Source organism: Bos taurus, chromosome 9 (genome assembly GCF_002263795.3).
Source record: "Bos taurus isolate L1 Dominette 01449 registration number 42190680 breed Hereford chromosome 9, ARS-UCD2.0, whole genome shotgun sequence".
Lineage (NCBI taxonomy): Eukaryota > Metazoa > Chordata > Mammalia > Artiodactyla > Bovidae > Bos > Bos taurus.
Genome location: NC_037336.1, coordinates 52,957,630 through 52,977,755, shown reverse-complemented (window position 1 = coordinate 52,977,755; position 20,126 = coordinate 52,957,630). Strand labels below are relative to the sequence as shown.

Below are 20,126 nucleotides of genomic sequence, written 5' to 3'. Positions count from 1 at the left end.
TTCACTAAGGTAACAATTCTTTATCTTCAAATTCACAAATTCTTATTTATTAATAAAAGCATCATTACATAGTTCTTAAAAATCAATGAAAAACCATGGTGATTAATAAGCAAATCATAAATGGAAGATGCAAAAGGCCAATCATTTTTTGCAACAATGTTCTGTCTCATTAGAATAAAAAGAAAAATAAAAAGTTTAATAAAAATTACAAGGTTTTTTTTTTTTGCTTAGCAAATTTTCAGAGGTTTAAAAAAGATGAAAATAATTCTGACAAAGTAATACTCCATCAATGGAAATGTAGCCTTACTATAATTCAACAAGCTTATCAACAGCCTTAAAAAAACACTTCTAGGTTGGCACAACATTGTAAATCAACTATACATCAATTTAAAAAAACTCCTAGAGACTCCCTATCCTGGCAAAGAAAAACAAGCTGTGGCAGACCAACGTACCAAACAAAAACAACCAAAAGCGCCTGAATAATTTTTTTTTAAACCTCTTTGAAGTCACCTAAGAGATACCAAAGGAGGGATAACTTGAGAGGCCTAGATCTTATAGAGAAGTAAGTATGGAAAAGTGAGATAACTCAGCACTCAAAGATACTTCTTCCCTGGAGGCATGGGCCAATTCTAAAATGCCAGCTCAGGGGCTTTCTCAAGGCAGCAAGAAGCTGAGAGCCTGAAAACTGGCAGCTGAAAGGCTTAAAAACAGTTGAGAAGCTTAAGGTTGAGTAAGAGAGCCAGCTGGGAGGCTGAGAAACTGAGCAGAACAGAGTCCATATCAGTCTCAAGGGGCTGGAAGTTGCGCTCAGGGTCAGGGAGGGTGGGAGAAAAGACTTCTGCAGGATTTCAGCACTGGAAGAGGCATGGACAGGAAACTGGATGGTGCTCATAACACCAAACACCAGCTTCGAGTCAGCTCAAGTTTAAGTTTCTTAATCTTAACAAAGTCTCCATATCAAGTTTATTTTTAAAGTACAAATAAGACCCCAAAAGTACTAGCTATAAAGGAAAGACTGAAAAGCTGACCAAAAGAAAGTAAAGGTAAGCCAGAAAACAGAAAACACTTGCAATCATATAACTGACCAAGGACTCATATGGACAAATATATCAAAAATAAATAAATAAACCCAGTTGAAAGATGAGCAAAAGAACTGGAATAGAAACTTCACAAAGGAAGATATCCAAATAGCCACACACTCTCACACACACACACACACACACACACACACACACACACACACGCAAACACAGTAAAGGTGCTCTTCCTCATTACTCATCAGAAAAATGCAAATGAAAACCACAGCAAGACACAAATCCAACAGAATGGCTACAATTAAAAAGGCAGAAAATCAGCAAGTTTTGGTCAGGATGTGGTACAAACAAAACTTTCAAACACTGATGCTGGGATAGAATGTAACTGGCTATAGAAAACAGCTTGCCATTTATAGTAAGTTTGTAGTTAGGCCTGCTCCATAACCTAGTAATCCCACCCTTGAGTATACACTGAACAGAAAAGCTCACATTTGTGCACCAAAAATCAAGTACAAGTATTTTGCTAGCAGCACTATTAAAAATATCCAAAAACAGAACATCAATAGTAGAACTGATAAATAAATGTGATGTATTCATAAATGAAATACTATACAGCCATGAAAACGAGAAAACTACTGCAACAAACCACATCAATGAATCTCATCAATAAAATATTAAGCAAAAGACACAAAAATGTATACACAATATCATTCCATTTAAATAAAATTCAAAAAAGGCAAAATTAATTTATGGTGTTACTAACCATTGATTAACTTTGGGGAAGAGTACAAGTAATGACTGGGAAGGGGTTTATAGGAAGTTCTGAGAGGTTCCTGAGAAGCTAGCAACATTTCCTCCTGATTCATGTGGGAGTTACATACATGGATTTATTTTTTCAAATTTCAATTTTCACATGAGTCCCTTATGACTTGTCTATCTTCCTGTTGTATGTAATACTTTAAAAAAACGTTATTAAAAATGTACAGTCATCCACACTGCAATGAGAAGCCCATCACCACAACCAGAGAGTAGCCCCCAAACACCACAACCAGAGAAAGCCCACATGTAGCAATGGAGACCCAGAACAGCCAAAAGTAAATAAACAAATAAACAAAAATTTAAAAAATACATACAGTCATCTCTCAGGATCTGTGGGGAACTGGTTCCAGGACCCCCCATGGATACCAAAATCTGCAAATGCTCAACTCCTCTACATAAAATGGCACAGTATTTGAAATTAAGATATGCATATCCTCCCATATATTTTAAATCACTTCTCAATTATTTATATCTTATATTATACTTATAATGATACCTAACACAATATAAATGCTATATAAGTAGTTGCAAGTGCATGCAAATTCAAGTTTTGCTCTTTGGAACTTTCTGAAATTTTTTTCAGTTCTTTTCAATCCACACATCATTGAATCTGTAGATGCGGAAACTGCAAATACAAAATGCTGACTACTAAAAGTTTCTAAAACTTGTACTTCTCAGGATCCATTCTTTAGAAGTATTTTTAAATGTCCTTTAAAAGTTTAAGTAATGAAATATATATAAAATCTTCCAGACCTTGGGTTAGGCAAAGAATTCATACACGTGACACCAAAAGAATAAATTAACAATGTGAACTTCATAAAAATTCAATTTTTTGCATTTCAGATGACATAATTAAGAATTTTTAAAACCAAGAAACAGACTCAAAGTATTTGCAAAAACATATAAAATACCTGTACCTAGAATTTTCAAAGAACAGTTACAACTTAATAGCATTTAAACTAAATTGATAATTGAACAAAAATATGAATAGAATATTACAACAAAGAAAATATACAAATACATAATAAGCACATGAAAAAATATTCAACACCATTGCCATTAGGGAAATGCATATTAAAAACCACATTAAGATATTAACACCCACTAGAATGGCTATAATAAATAAGACAGACAACAACAAATGTTAGTGAGGATTTGGATAAATAAGAACCCTTATATATTCCTAGTGGGAATGTAAAACTATGGAACCACTTGGGAAAACCGTTTGGCAGTTTCTCAAATAGTTAAAAAAATAACACTCCTACAGAACCCAGCAATTCCACTTTTAAGTACTGACCCAAGAGAAACAAAAATGTGTGTCTACACAAAGACCTGCACGTCAATGATCACAGCGTTATTATTCTTTACAGCACAAAGCTAGGAGCAACCTAGATGTCTATCAACTGGTGAATGGGGATACACAAAATGCATTAGAGGCACACCCCAGAGATACTGTGGGTTTGGTTCCAGACTACCACAATAAATTTTAGCAAGTATCACAGGAAAGAGAGTCACACAAACTTTCTGGTTTCCTAGTGCATATAAAAGTTATGTTTACACTATAGGGTAGTCTATTAAGTGTTCAAGAGCATTAAGTCTAAAACACAAGGTACATATATTAACTAAAAAATACTTTATGGCCAAAAAGTGCTAACCATCATCTGATAACACAGCGTTGCCACACACCTTCAATTTATAAAAAAAAAAAAAAAAAAAAAACCAGTAAAAAACACAATGTGTGAAGCTTAATAAAGTACAATAAAACAAGGTGTGCCTGTATATCCCTACAATGAAATACATCCAGCAATAAGAAGTAATAATGTACTGATACATGCTGTGTCATGGATGAACCTTAAAAATATGGAAAGAAAAAGAAATCAGTCACAAGAAACCGTGTATTGCATAATTCCACTTAGATGAAATGCTTAGAAAAGACAATCAGAGAAACAGAAAGTAGATCAGTGGTAAGCTGGAACTAGGGATAAGATGACGAATTAACTACAAATGGACATGAGGAATCTCACTAGGTGGGGGAGAAAATGTTCTAAAACTGATTATGATAACAGTTGCACCACTTGGTAAAATTATCAAACACCAGTAAACAACCATAAACTTGAAATGACTGAATTTTATGATATGTTAAATAAAACTAATAAGGCTGTGAAAAATTCATGTACAGAGTAAAATGAAACTAAAGGTTCATATTAAGGAAACAGATTGAGTTAATTATGCGATTTATATAATAGAATGCTATGTAGCCATTAAAGCTGTATTTGAACAGTGTTTAATAAAGATACAAGAAAATATTATGTGAGCAGATTGAGTAAAGAAAACAGACTATGAAGCCATATATACTATATGCTCTCGATATGTTTAAAGTTTTTAAAAGGAATTAGAAGGAAATATCAAAATATGAACAGATGTTTCTGACCAACAAGAGCATCAGTGGTATCAGTGATTTACACTTTTTCTTACTCTTCTTTATTTTCTAAATCTCGTAAAATGAGTAGTTTTCTTACATTCAAGATTTCTCCTTGAAGAATATTTTCATGTATTATAAATACATGAAGTACAAACATTAACATTTCTGTTTAATGGTAAGACATTCCTTTAAAAAATAAAAAAAACTCTACTCCTTATGTGTTGACGGTAAGGAAGCAAAATAAGCATTCGCCTGCCTGTCTCAACATGTCTACTGTTCATGGGTAGAAGAGAAGACAGTGTTTAAAATTTTGGAAAATGGTGACAAAAAGAGTTACTCAAATGTTCCTTATCCTTTAGAAACCCTCCTACATTGTTGGTGGGAATGTAAGTTGGTGCAACCACCACAGAAAACAGTACAGAGGCTCCTCAGAAAGTTCAAAATAGAATTACCATATGATCCAGCAACCCCACTACTGGGCAAATATCTGGACAAAAGTCTAGTTCAAAAACATACATGCACCCATATGTTCATAATAGTACTATTCAAAGTAGTCAAGGCATGAAAACAATCTAAATGTCCATCCATACCCTACAGAGGAATGGATATAGAAGATGTGATACATCTACACAATGGAATACTACTCAGCCATAAAAAAGAATGAAATAATGCAATTTGCAGCAACATGAAAGGACCTAGAGATGATCATCTAAGTGAAGTAAATCAGAGACAGACAAATACCATAGGATGTCACTATATGTAGAACCTAAAATATTACTCAAATGAACTTATTTATGAAATAGAAATAGACTCACACACATAGAGGACATACTTGTGGTTGCCAAGGAGGAGGCGGGTGGCAGGGTAAGGATGGATGGAGAGTTTGAGGTTAGCAGATGCAAACTATTATACGTAGGATGGATAAACAACAAGGTTCTACTGTATAGCACAAGGAATTATAGTCAATATCCTGTGATAAACTACAGTGGAAAACACGTGAAAAAGAATGTATATATACATACAACTGAATCACTCTGCTGCACAGCAGAAATTAACACAACATTGTAAATCAATACACCAACACTGTAAATCTATACATCAATAAAAAGTGAAAGTTTTTAGAATGTCCCTCATCCTTTGGTCAAGTGTACTTTTGTTATGCAAGAAATGGACTCTGATCAGTAAAGGGCATAAGAAACATGAGAAGAACAGAATTTTGTTATACTTCAATGTGCAAAATTTAAATATGGTAATCTATCATCACTACTTTTAAAAGTACCCCATATTTCTTCCAATATTATCTATTAATTTAAAAAACTGTGCCTATCTTTTCACATTACTCTTTAGATCACTTTTCTGGTTCCCACAAACATCTCTTGGGAATCAATGAAATTTTAAAGAGCTGCTAATTATTGTTTGCTTTCATGCTATTCTGCAAAAGCTTTATTTTAATCCCGCTTTACAGTCACCTGAATTTCTGGGTACAGCTCAGCTTGCCACTCCACTTTTTAAAACTGTTTCCTTAACCAACTCTAAGATGGCTTAAAACTCAACATTCAGAAAATGAAGATCATGGCATCTGGTCCCATCACTTCATGGGAAATAGATGGGGAAACAGTGTCAGACTTTATTTTGGGGGGCTCCAAAATCACTGCAGATGGTGACTGCAGCCATGAAATTAAAAGACACTTACTCCTTTGGAAGGAAAGTTATGACCAACCTAGATAGCATATTCAAAAGCAGAAACATTACTTTGCCAACAAAGGTCCGTCTAGTCAAGGCTATGGTTTTTCCTGTGGTCATGTATGGATGTGAGAGTTGGACTGTGAAGAAAGCTGAGCGCCGAAGAATTGATGCTTTTGAACTGTGGTGTTGGAGAAGACTCTTGAGAGTCCCTTGGACTGCAAGGAGATCCAACCAGTCCATTCTAAAGGAGATCAGCCCTGGGTGTTCTTTGGAAGGAATGATGCTAAAGCTGAAACTCCAGTACTTTGGCCATGTCATGTGAAGAGTTGACTCATTGGAAAAGACTGTGATGCTGGGAGGGATTGGGGGCAGGAGGAGAAGGGGATAACAGAGGACGAGATGGCTGGACAGCATCACTGACTTGATGGACGTGAGTCTGAGTGAACTCCGGGAGTTGGTGATGGACAGGGAGGCCTGGCGTGCTGTGATTCATGGGGTCGCAAAGAGTCGGACACGACTGAGTAACTGAACTAAACTGACTAAGCAACTCTATAACCCATCTGACCCTACACAACTATCTATATGAAGATTCGACATTTAATTTTTCTTTAATAGTTACATGGCACAACTAAAGTTTCCAAGGCGTTAAGTTATCTAATTAAAACTAAATGTTTCCACCATCATAAATATTTCTTCTGAAAATGCTGCTCTCTCTTCTCCACGTCTCTTAAAAAACATATGATTCTGGCATGTCCTCTGGAGGGAATCAAAACTCAGCGTAAAAATAAATTTTTATTGAGTACTTTCAAGCCCTTCCTCCAGATGCCCATTGCGTCCACCGCAGCAGGGGTCAGAGTGCCTGGTTACTGCTTACTTGCTATGTGTCATTGAGCACGTTACTTACTCTCTCATTTTCTCAGATCCTCCTCAGAAAAATGACCAAGGGGTACCTTAGTTGCTAAAGCTGCAGTGGGGCCTTGTTAAATGAAACAGCACATGTAAAGAAGTGGCACACATCGGTTCCCAGTAGTTACAAGCTAGCAGTTCTACTCAGAAAAGAAAACCATGTTCTCCCCAACACCAGCACTTCAGTGACGTGGAGCATTCTATCCCTCACCCTCGGAAATGACTATTTTCCATATGATAAAGTGTTAGTCGCTCAGTCATGTCTGACTCTTTCTGACCCCATTGGACTGTAGCCCACCAGACTCCTCTGTCCGTGGAATTTCCCAGGAAAGAATACTGGAGTGGGTTGCCATTCCCTTCTCCAGGGGATCTTCCCTACCCAGCGATTGAACCCAGGTCTCCTACATTTCAGGCAGATTTCTTACCACCTGAGCAACCAGAAAAGTCAACCATATGTCACGCAAACTGAATTTAGTCTTGTTTTTCACCTCAAGATTCTACACTGTGATTTTGACACAATACCTTTGGTTCTCTTCCTCTGACCTTCTTCACTCCAGCTTCCGCCTCAATTATTTCAGAGAAGTGACCTTCAAAGTCTCTTTTCAGAACAAAAGAGATACAATTTTTCTGTCATTGCTTCAAATCTGGTCTAAGTCTGTATTCCTTCCTGCACCCAGAAACAGTCTACTACCACCATGCCCAGTTTATTCCTCTACCGCCAGATGCAACTATAGTATGGCTTTCTTGTTTTTCAGAACAACACTTGTTGTTGCTGACTACGACTACCCCTGAGAGGTGCAGCCAAGCCAATTCAACAAAAATGTTTAGGGCATCTACCACGTGCCAGGTAGTGTGATACTTAGTTGGAGATTTGTGGACACGCTATCAAAAACAAACAGGGGACATATACACTTACACTACGGTCTCCTCCAAGCATCATCTCTTGGTATAAGACAATGTTTAAAGATTCCCTATCCCCACCACCTTAGTATCCCACACACGTCAGCATCAATCAGACCAATTTCTCTGATGGTATAATAGAAATGTCACAGAATGTGGACCTGGAACACCTTAATGAATCACCAGATACTTCAAATAACCTCTTGAGTATATACTTGTATAACTAATAATCAAACATTAATATATATCTTACTTTTATCAGTTCAGTTCAGTCACTCAGTCATGTCTAAGACTGCAGCACTCCAGGCTTTCCTGTCCATCACCAACTCCCAGAGCTTGCTCAAACTCATGTCCATCGAGTTGGTGATGCCATCCAACCATTTCATCCTCTATCGTCCCCTTCTCCTCCTGTCTTCAATCTTTCCCAGCATCAGGGTCTTTTCCAATGAGTCAGTTCTTCGCATCAGGTGGCCAAAGTACTGAAGTTTCAGCTTTAGCATCAGTCCTTCCAATGAATATTCAGGACTGATTTCCTTTAGGATTGACTGGTTTGATCTCCTTGCAGTCCAAGGGACTCTCAACAGCCTTCTCCAACACCACAGTTCAAAAGTATCAATCTTACTTTTATGTATTCCTTTTAAAGATGCTAAAATCCTTGGTCCCTTGGCCCTGTAAACATAATTATTACCTGGCAAATTCCAATAATCAATGTGAGGGAAAATACAGAATTACTAAACATTTTCCTAAGTGGGAAGTTAGAAAATGGTGCAAGAGAAACAACATAGAGCAAAAGATCATTCTGCTCTTGGCATGCCATTTCAAAATAGGATCGCTGAAGAGCAAAGCTGACTCATCCTCAGAGATAATGGCAATTCTCTTTTGACCTTGATTCACTGCCATGATCAAAGTAATTTGTTTAACTTGGGAAGATTCTGAAAAATCTAAAGGTCATACTTCAAATTCTTGGACCTCAAAAATCTATTAAGACTTTAGTTTTAATATTTGAAGTGGCCACCAAATAAAGACAAAGGAAAAGTCAACAGAATCATCATATGCCAACTAAAATTACCTCACTGGCACATCTTAACATCCACCTGATACTCAGTCTTTCAACATGCTATTCATGTTATAAATCTTTGACATATACTTTCCACTTAACATATACTCTTTACATTCATTCCCTTCCTTTAACAAATCATTATTAATCATCTGCTGTCCACCAGTTTCTGATTAAGCATGGCATACAATGAAAAACAACAGGTATATCTCATCTTATGTAACTCTCAAGTCTAGTGGGGAGACTCACTGTGATGGTTAGCTTTATGTTAACCTCACTAGGACACAGGGTGCCTGGATTAAACATTATTTCTGGGTGCATTTGTGGTATTTCTCCAGATTAAACTGGAATTTGAATTATTAGATTGAGGAAAGCACACTGCCCTCCCCAAAGTGAGTAGATATCACTCAATCCATTGAAGGCCTGAATAAATCAAAAAGGTCAAGAAGCGGGGATTTGAATTCTGCTTGTTTGAGCTGGGAATTTAAGCATCTCCCTTCAACTGGTACTTACACCAACATCCCTCAGGCTCTCAGAACTACACAAACCGCTTTCTTGTGTCTCCAGCTTGCAGGTGGCCAACCATGGGACTTCTCAGTCTCCATAATCACATGAACCAATTCCTTTTAATAAATCAAATATACCTCATGTCGGTTCTATTTCTCTGGAGAACACTGACTCATACCAAACAGACATACAAACACAAAGTAAACACTGGATTATACCTTGTTGCTTGTGCTGTAAAATGAGGGCACCCCAAGAGTAGAAAACAGAAAATATAATTTCTCATTTGTCCATATTTTCTTCCAACATTCTTTAATGTTATGTCCCACGATAGTATGATATTACATACTAGCACAAATGCAAAAGTACTTGGCTGAAGACTAGTATAGGCCTGTGTGTGTGTGCTAAGTCACTTCAGACCTTTCTGACTCTTTGAGACCCCATGGACTGTAGCCCGCCAAGCTCCTCTGTCCATGGGATTCTCCAGGCAAGAACACTGGAGTGGGTTGCCATGCCCTCCTCCAGGGGATCCTTCCAACCCAGGGATCAAACCCAGGTCTCTTATGCCTACCTTGTTTTATTTTGCTTTGCTTTATTGTGCTTTGCAGATACTGCTGCCATCTTTGCAACAGTATTTGCTCACTTCATGTCTGCCACATTTGGGTAATTTTTGCACTATTTCCATTTTTTTATTTCTATAATTATATATATTATTATATATATTTGTTATGGTGATTTGTAATCAGTGACCTTTGGTGCTACTACTATGACTCACTGAAGGCTCAGATGATGGTTAGCATTTTTTAGCAATAAAGTATTTTTTAATTAAGTTAAGCACATTGTTTTTTTAGACATCATGCTATTGTACACTTAATAGACTACAGAATAGCATAAACATAAGTTTTATATGCACTGGGTAACCAAAAATTCCATGATTCAATTTACTATATTAATAATATTCACTTAATTGCAGCGGTCTATAACCAAGTCTGCAAAATCTCTGAGATATGCCTATATATTTTGATTTTAAAGTTATAGTTTATTTTTTATTCTGCTTTATTTTTTGATGGAAGGGTGGGAGAAAAGTAGGTCACAGGGTAAGAAATAAAAGAAAATAAATGAAGACTAAAAGCAGGAAGCTTTTACTACAAGAATTAAATTTTACTAAATGCATATGGTCCTAAAAAAGTCTTCTAAAACCAAACTGCTCACAAATAATTTTAAACTCAAGAAAATGTTTCTTGAAACCTCAATAGCTGAAGGATTCTCCACTAATACTTTTCATGAATAAAGGAAGGAGTTCATGAATAAAATAATTATCTCCTTTAATACAACCTTATTTCCATTTCTATTATTTCTAAATTTTAATTTTCAATCAAGTTTGCTGTGTATCCAACAATAGGGAAGCATTGATCTAAGTAAAAACGGTTACATAATTGTCATTCTAAATTCAAAGTACTGCAAATCACCTCCCAACACCTACTATGCTCCCTCCCTACCAAAAAAATCATGTCTTAGCAAAGAAAAATTTTAAAGAAAATCTGGAATGCTCATTTTGAACCTTTAGAAATAAAAAAATAAAGTTGATAAAATAGCTGTATTTAAACATGAAAGAACAATTTCTCATCATGCATCACAAAATCACAAGGGAGAATGAATTTGGGGTTTGGTGGTGATGCTTATCTGTTGCTGGGTTCCCCACTGGTAATGCCCTAATGACGGTGCCAGTCAGTAAGTACCTGATTCTAAGTCCTCTGGCCCACCACTCAAAACCCAAAGCATCAGAAAGCTTTGCAAGTTCACAAAGTATTGATTCAACTGACATATGGGAGTTAAGACCAAGGAACCATAGGGAATTCACTTACCCAAAGTCAACTGTACACATAATCACGAGAATTACAATTCCTAGACAAAAACACTAAATACTGCTGTATAAGCATCACTGTCTATGCTTCTGTGGATCTTCTGGTTTTATTATACTTCATTCATGCCTGGTTCTCATTTGATTTCTTCTACCAGATGTAGCCCATGACAGTGATATTTGAAAGTGCTGTATGAGTGTGCATATGTATATATGAGTATGCACATGTGCATGTGTGCTCAGTTGTGTTCAACTCTGCAACCCCATAGACTGTAGCCCAACAGGCTCCTCTGTCCATGGAATTTTTCAGGCAGGAATACTGGCGAGGGTTGCCGTTTCCTACTCCAGGGGATCTTCTCAACCCAGGGATCGAACCCATGTCTCTTACCTCTCCTGTATTGGCAGGCGGATTCTTTACAGCTGTGCCATGTGGGTGAATTCAATACAGATTTCATAATGGCAAGAACCACTGCCCTAGAATGATGCAAATATAGAGTTTATCTAATGGCTAATGAAACAAATGTGAAAGTTCCTCTTATATGCAGAATATTGATTATGTTGGAACTGAACAGAATAAGAATTTAACATAGACACTGGGAAGGACAGCATTCAATGCAGTGATCACTCCAAGTCTCAAGTTTATATTAGACAAACAGAAAATTTCCTTTCTACAAGGGCCACAAAGCAAATGGATGCTTTATGTTATGCAACAAGGCTTTTCATGTGAGTCTTCCCTGTCTATCCACTTAAAAAAAATTACCTGAAGGATCTTTTCCTAAAATTGTATTCCAACCTAGAATCCAGATAAGAGCAAAGATCTCACCAGAATGAGATTCTGTTATATGAGCCTCAGAGATCATTTCTATTCTGGTGGGTCCTTATGCAAGATGAGAGAAATTAGTAGGATGAAAAGATTTTAAAACTTGGAATGCAAAAGAAAAGTTATATCATAAAAGGAATACAGAAAATATTAAAAGCTTAGTTTTATGACCTGATGAATGAAATAATTACCCAAAGGTAATCAAGTTTATTACTTCAGTCATTTTTGTATTTGACTTCACTTTACCACTGTGTCTAAGTTTTTATAGCTAACCCACAGCAACTGAGTACTAAGAAATATAAATGCTGAGATTCTCGAACTCCTTATTTTTTATTAATAATCATTCATTACAACCAAAGATGCATCCACATATCTATACCACAAAGAGTGAAAGGGAAAAACTGAATATAATAACAACACATAACAATAACTCATCTAAACAAAAAATTTATTCAGAAATGCTAAAACAGGTAAGCACCCAGTAGGTAAAGAAACTGCCTGCAATGCTGGAGACCTGGGTTCAATTCCTGGGTCAGAAAGATCCCCTGGAGAAGGAAATGGCAACCAACTCCACTATTCTTGCCTGGGGAATCCCATGGACAGAGGAGCCTGGCGGGCTACAGTCCCTGGGGTCACAAAGCCCGGGAAGCTACAACCCATAGAGCCACAAAGAATTGGACACACTGAGCCACTAACACTAAAAAGGGGACAGAGAAGCTCGGCATGACTTAGAAAAAGGAGGAAAGGACATGCATGGTCTCCACACAGTGGAGAAGACAATATCTGAAAAAAGAACAGCTGACCCAGAAAATATGTTTGGGAGTGTGTGTGTGTGTTTATTTTCTGTTTCCTTTTTACAGCCAGAACTAAATTCTAAAAATGAAAAAGGTACATGAAAATACAAATGCCATTCTGCCATCATTAGGGTCATGTCTGACAGCTAAAGATAACTTTAGTCATAAAAATGAAGAAGAGAATTTCTCTCTACATTAAACTATCAATCCGTGAGTTTTTCACACAAGTCCTTTTCTTAGCTTTTGCCCATTTTATATCCTTTAAATTGTTCCCAGGAATAACTATGTTTTTGTGGTAGTCAGAGGGACACTTATCTGATTTCAAAAGGTAATTTCTGGCTATGATGAAGTTCTGTATTATTGACAGACAGCGAGAAAGAGATAAATATATAAAATACAGATATAGAGATATAAACACACAGAGGACATTAGGAGTCTATCTGTTGGCAGCAAAGGGTAGAAAATAGAATCATTAAAATCTTAGAGATGGCTATATAAGAAACAATATTTAATTACTCTACCATACAGCAATTATGGATATATCAGTGTACATGGCCAGTAGTTCAGATGGTAATGTAGTAAGGAGACTGACAGTGAAGAGAGGGATGTCCTTGGTGGTGCAGTGGCTAAAAATCCATGCCCTAACATAGGGGACTGGAGTTCGATCCCTGGTCAGAGAACTAAATCCCACATGGTGCAATGAAGAAGAGTGAAGATCCTGCATGCCACAGCTAAGACCTAGCACAGTCAAACAAATGTGTTAAAAAAATTTTTTTTTAAGAATAAGAGAGAATTCTCAGGGCATGCTATCAACTGCTATTCCTGTTTAGGTGGAAATAGCCTTTATAGCTATAACTGGGCACTATTGGATGGTTTGGTGTTGAGGCTGTACCTTATAGCTGAGTTTTTGTAAATATTATACTTAGCATTATTTACCTTGGATAAAGCCCTAGTCAGTCAGGTCTGAGTTCAAATGCAATCTGACTTAAGTCTTTCATATTAGACTAACCAAAAAGACCATAGAAGGTAATCAAGGAAAGCTATGATGAACTCTACAGATTTTATATTGGGACTAATAAAATGCCTTGAGGTCAATGAAAAACATCAGTGTCCTTTATCCCTATCCCAAAATTCTACTTTTAGGGTTTTACTCAAAGGGAATAACCATAGATATATACAAAAACTGAGCTTTAAGATATTTACTGCTATATATCAGCAATTTTAAAAAAGGAAAAACTGCCTGATATTATAGCATATCTCCAATAAAATATGATACATCCATAGAACAAAATACTATTTAGTACTCAAAACATGCTACAGAAGATCATTCTATGATATGGGATGTGATTCATCTTTGTATGAAAGTTTAAAAGAAACAAAATAGTAAGTATCATTTTAAGAAAATGAAAGTTTTTTCTTTATGCACATAAAATATATATCAAAATGTTAATAGGTGTAATTCCTCTTTTCCTTTTTTGGCCTGTCTGGATTTTCTAAATTTTTCACACATACGAATAAAGAATAAAGATTTGAAACCTTATAAGAGCAACTATACATGAAATATAGACACAAAAATGAGAAGTGACCAACATCAGTGCACCTTTAAGTAGAAGTAAATTAACCAAGGCCTATTAAGGAAGATGGAGGAACCTTAAATTCAAAACTCATAATGTATCATTAAAGAACTCAATAATTCAAAAGAAGGGAAAACATTTGGAAAGTACTGCTAGGAACAAGCTCAGAGTCTTAAAAGCTAGTCCTGAACAGTGTGAAACTTTAGAAGTGGAAGGTTAATCAAAAATGAAAACACCATATTTCATTTATAGCCTGGAGGAAATGGAAAAAACAAGCTAAAATGATGAAAAGTTGATTTTATTAGAAGTAGACACTCAGGCAAATATTTTTTGCTCTGGAAGGCAATAGATGCTATGCCTGGAATTAGCCCCTTTTCATCTCAACTCTCTTTGAATCTATAGCTTCCCAGGATCCCAACTTAGATCAGCAGCAGACACTCAGCCAGAAACTGTAATGAACACCTGGTGCAGACGTTGACTTATTCTTAGGTAACTCAGAGCTGAAACCCTTATTTTGATCGAAACTTCAAGCATCTTTAAATGCCTGCAAATGTTCTTTCTCTAAAATTACCTATGCATTTGTTTTTGCTTAAAATAAAAAGGAAGAGGTGAAAACGCCTTCCTTCGGAAGGTAAGAGCTACAATATAGAAATGAATCATGTCACTTCTGCTGCACTCCCTCCCCAAAGCAAATCCTTAGACATTTTCATGTTTAAAAAAAAAAAAATTGTGTAACGTATTTTAAAATGCTTTAATGAAGGGGCTTCCCTGGTGGTCCAGTGATTAAGAATCCCCCTTCCAATAAAGGGGACACAGATTCAATCCCTGGTCTGGGAATTAAGATCCCTCTTGCCCCAAAGCAACTAAACCTACTTACTGCAACTAATAGAAGATCCAACACAGCCAAAAAAAAAGCAGCTTTAATGATGTAGACTGGGCTCCATCAATTGATAGAAAAGAAGTTAATCAAGAAGCTTCAGTAAAAAACCAAAGGTACCTAAAGCTTATGACAACAATGACACATGAGGGTTTCAAATGATTAAGAATCAATTAATATATATGCTAGGTGATTGGCACAGTGGGGATGTTTTTAATCAAAGTTGGGCCTGGGAGGTTTATCACTCAAAGGAAATACTGTTAATAATAATGTCATTATTAATTTCAATAGAGTGACCGCTAGATGATCCTCCTAACTGCAAATATACACTCTTTTGCCCAGGACTTGAAAGCTCTGTTAAAATCCAACCTTCTCAAACCTTCATTACATTTTGAATTAACATGAATGAGTTTCCTAGTATATTAAGCTATTTCATGCTTGAGTTTTCTGAATCTATTATACAGAAATGGGAACAAAAGTACTTTTATTAGTAATACCAATCCTGTCCATATTTACTGGCACAGAGGCTAAAAGGCACTTTATCCTAAGTGTCAAACTCAAAGAATGAAACAGCTTGCTGTCAGCTTCAAAAACCATTTTTTACAAGCATGGCACACTGCCTCAAGCCAACTAAACACTAAAGCATGTTGGGCTACCCACACTGCAAATTATTTGGAATGTTCTCCACATTTTGTGGTTGCAAAAGTACCTATTTTGTAGATCATCCAGTTCAAATCAGGGCCGCGTCTGACCTTAAACAGAAAATTCCCAGGAAACTGAAACTGTAATGGACCAAGATCCCATCATTCTGAAAGTCTGTGATCTCACCCATATAGTCAAACATTTCAAATGTTATTTTTTAAGCTGAAAATACACAAAATAAACTCTGTGAAACACAGCACTGTCCATTTCAAGTAAACACTAAGAACTCATCCTAAATATACACATCACTGCTGCTAAGTCACGTCAGTTGTGTCCGACTCTGTGCGACCCCAGAGATGGCAGCCCACCAGGCTCCCGTCCCTGGGACTCTCCGGGCAAGAATACTGGAGTGGGTTGCCATTTCCTCCTCCAGTGCATGAAAGTGAAAAGTGAAAGTGAAGTCACTCAGTTGTGTCCGACTCTTCCCAACCCTATAGACTGTAGCCTACCAGTACTCTTGCCAGGGATTTCCCAGGCAAGAGTACTGGAGTGGTTGCCATTGCCTTCTCTGATACACATCACAGTAGCAAAAAAAATAAGGAAAAAGAAAAAATTGCCACAAGCAACAAAGTAAAGGAAACTTGCAGCAAATATAAACTCATTTCTGGTAAATGCCCAGCAAGTGAAAAAAATGTCTAAAAAATCATTTCATTTCTAATTTTCATATATATGCTGAGATGCAGCAGCTTCAGCTGTGGAAAATGTAAGAAATATTCCAAAGTTTTGTTTATTGAGATTGAAGCACTGTATCAAATGTATCATTTTCCCAAGTATAAATGGGTATCTCTCTCATATCAAATACTCAAGACATCACTGCACAAACTAGAGCACCAAAACTGACCCAAGGTTTATCTCCCATGCTATTGAGGTTTACTCTCTAAGTCCCAGACCAACAGGGAATACTTGAAAGTAATTAGAAGAAGAAAACACTATACTGACAAGCTAAATTTTGCCAGGATTCCTCTACTGAAGATAAATTACTGAAGCTTAAGAAATGCCTGATCCAATCAACCAATTGTATGATAACTCAGTCCATTTTAAAAATATGGAGTTAGGACCACTGGAATATGGCTCCCTGGCTCAAGCCTGGTGTGAGAACAAGAACATGCTGGAAAACACAGTATCTTTTAACTTATCTGATACTGATGAAAATTGCTAAAATCAATGACAAGCCCTAGCCAGAAACATGTTCAGTTTCTCATCTTTTAGATCTGCTGTTCTTAGTGCAGGAGTATTACTGAGTCCCTGAACAGTTTAACCTCTTATAGATATAAAGAGATGCAGAAATATATGAATATCCACATCTATAGATAGATAAGAATTTTGTGACATGTATATGTGATATATACGTGAATACACATTTAGTTTCAAAAAGAAATATTCACAAAACCATCATCTCAATCAAATAAATCACATACCAAATCTCAAGGTACTCATATTAATCCACACAGTTCTAGGAAATAAGTCACATCCACCTTAGAACCCCCAATTCTTTCTGAATGCAGTATTTTCTTGCCTGGAGTCCAGAAAACTTAAGGCAAAATAGTAACTGCAGTGTGGGTTTTAAGTATGTGACTTTTTCTAAGCAAAATTTTTCCAAGAATGCTCAGTTTGCTACAAATTTTCAGAAAATGCTTGAGATGAAGAGTTCTTTTTTCAAGGTTTTAACATATTTGACAGCAGAGTGACAAAACTGTGCTCAGAAATGAAAATCTATATCCCAAACAAAAAGTTATATTAATGTTTATTCTAGAATGATTTTCTTTCAAAACTTCCCCACTACAAGTAAAGTTGTCTCCTACCATACCCCCTATTTCTGCAGTACATTTTTCTACACACAAGTTACATGTAAAGCATATACCTGAGAATTTAAAATACTTCATGACACTTTTCTTTAAAGCTTTCACATTCTATTTTTATTTTTCAAAATAATCTGGATATAATCAATTACATCACTAAAATCTGGCTATTCAACACTTTACAAAGTATAGGGACTTGCCATCAGCACCTGTGATCTACATATGACATCGGATGTATAGAATGTGAGTGAAGAAGACAGAAACAGGGATAGACAGGGGTGGAAGAGAACTGGCAATGTGAGAAAATGGGCTTCCTTTACCCACAGGATACATGAAAAAAGAAACTTAGCCATTTGGGCAATAAATGAACTTATATATTAGGTTTCATCAAATAATTACATCTATTACATACTTTATCCAAGAGTAAAATTGCCTGAAGCAAGAAGGATTATGCAAGAAATATGAGGTTTTGCTTCAGATTCTTAGAAATACTACTCCTAAAATTAGTTGGAGTCTTAATTTAAGATATAATGAAAACCAAATTCACCAATAAACAAAAAAATCCTTCTTTAACAAAACATGCTTTAAACCTCATCTCACCACCAAAAAAAATACTGCATCCTACTACAGGGATACCTGCCTTTCATAAGTGTTAAGATCAAGACTAAATATTTCATGAGGACTAAAAAGATCACTTGGAACATTTCAGTCAGCCTTGGGGGTAAATTTCATAAAAATACATTGTTGGGTTTTGTTGTTTTGTTTGCTTGTTTATTTCAGCACCCTAATCCTCCAGGATTTTTTTTTTTTTTTTCTTAAAAAAAAAAAAAAAATCCCAAAAGGGGCGGAGGAATGAGGACTAAAATCAATGCAATGCTGAAGCCCGATCAAAGCTGAGAGACGGACCACAGCGCCGAAAGCTCACCCACATGTAAAAGGCAACCTCTCCGAACTGCTGGAGCTGGAAGGAGTCCTCCGACTTGGGCAAACCAGGTGAACTGCATCCCTAAGGAGTGAGGAGCCCGCAGTGTAAAAGTTCAGGAGGATTCCATCCCCTTCCTCTCACTCCCAGCACTTCGCAGCATCTCCAGGGGAGAGCCGGGCAGAGACAAACCCGGCACTGGGTGCCGACCTGCAGCCGAGCGCTTTCCTCGAAGGCCTCACGGTTCGGGCGGGCAGGGGCCCGGGGCAGGGGGCATCGGGAGGGGAGGCGAGGCGGGGCCCGGGGCCACCGAGTCCTGGCCGGGCCCCACCGTGTGGCGCCGGCTGCCGAAATCCCTCGAGTCCAGCTGTAAAAACCTTCCCGAAAACCCAAGCTTCTCCGGCACAACTTCGGTCTCACCGGCCTCGTCCCCCGCCTCACACTCCGCCCAACCCCACAACCCTTCCCACCGCGGGGAATCGAAGCGCTCCCCACGGACGGCTACCTGTCCCCGGGGGGCCGCGGACCCCACGCCTCACCTCGTACAAAGAGCTGCGCGCGGGCGCCTGCAGGAGAGCCCGGGGAGCATGGCCCCAGCCAGTCCCTCCCGGAACTTTCCTGACATAGCACTTCTCTCCCCGGCTGCAGAAAACGACGCTTCGAGGCGGAGGAGGAGGAGGCGAGGGTGGCGGCAGCGGCGGCGGGAGCAGGAGCAGAAAGTGAGGAGCATCGCGGAGAGCGCCGCCGCCTCGCTCTCTGCCGAGGGGCTCCCGCCCCCAGGGTAACCGAGCTCCCTCTTAAAGGCGCCCGCCGCGTTTTAGGACGGCGGCCAGGGGGAGGGGGCAGGGCAAGAGGGGGAGGAACCGCAAAGACTGAGAGGGCCGCCCCCGCTCTCCGCAGGGTCTGGTCGCCGCTCCGCCTGGACAAAAATAGGGCAAGTGCTGGGACCCGGCACCGGCCGGCTGCCCTCGCCGTTGGCTGGCGCCCCACGACTGTGTTAGAACTTCACCCCTTCTCCTAACCTCTCCCATCCTTTTTTGGGGTCCTGTCTTCCCGCCCCCTCAGCGGCGCCGCGCACACCTACGCCCCCAAAGCCCATGCGCGCCGCTGGCGACTGCCCATTGGAATAGCGTTTCGTCCTGTGTTTCCTGCTTTTTCTTCCTCTATCTCCAACAGAGTGATGAGAGTCTCACCCCAGCCCTGGGAGCGCAGGAGACTGAAATAACTGAAGATTTCAGAGGCCCCTAGACTGGCCCCTGAACGTGTCACTAATGTGTGGCATGGGAGACTTGCTAAATGCTCTGCTTTACTATGTGCGCTGTTCTCGTCCAGTAGTCAATGGCCAGGTGGCCTCCCACTGGACTTCTTGAACCACCGGCTTTTTTGCTTTACAGCAAAGACTGGCTGTAAAGAGCACCCAACTGAATTCTTGGAAGGCCTCTCAGAAAA

At 38.3% G+C, this 20,126-nt stretch overlaps 1 protein-coding gene across 1 annotated transcript in view; it reads right to left on the bottom strand.

Moving 5' to 3' along the window:
• GPR63 (G protein-coupled receptor 63) overlaps positions 1-19,449 on the bottom strand; it is a 68,396-nt gene extending 48,947 nt beyond the window's left edge. Inside the window, exon 1 of the mRNA XM_005210862.5 lies at positions 19,217-19,449. The gene's annotated coding sequence lies outside the window, so the exon portion shown is untranslated. The remainder of the gene's footprint in view (positions 1-19,216) is intronic.
• Between the last annotated feature and the right edge of the window lie 677 nt (positions 19,450-20,126).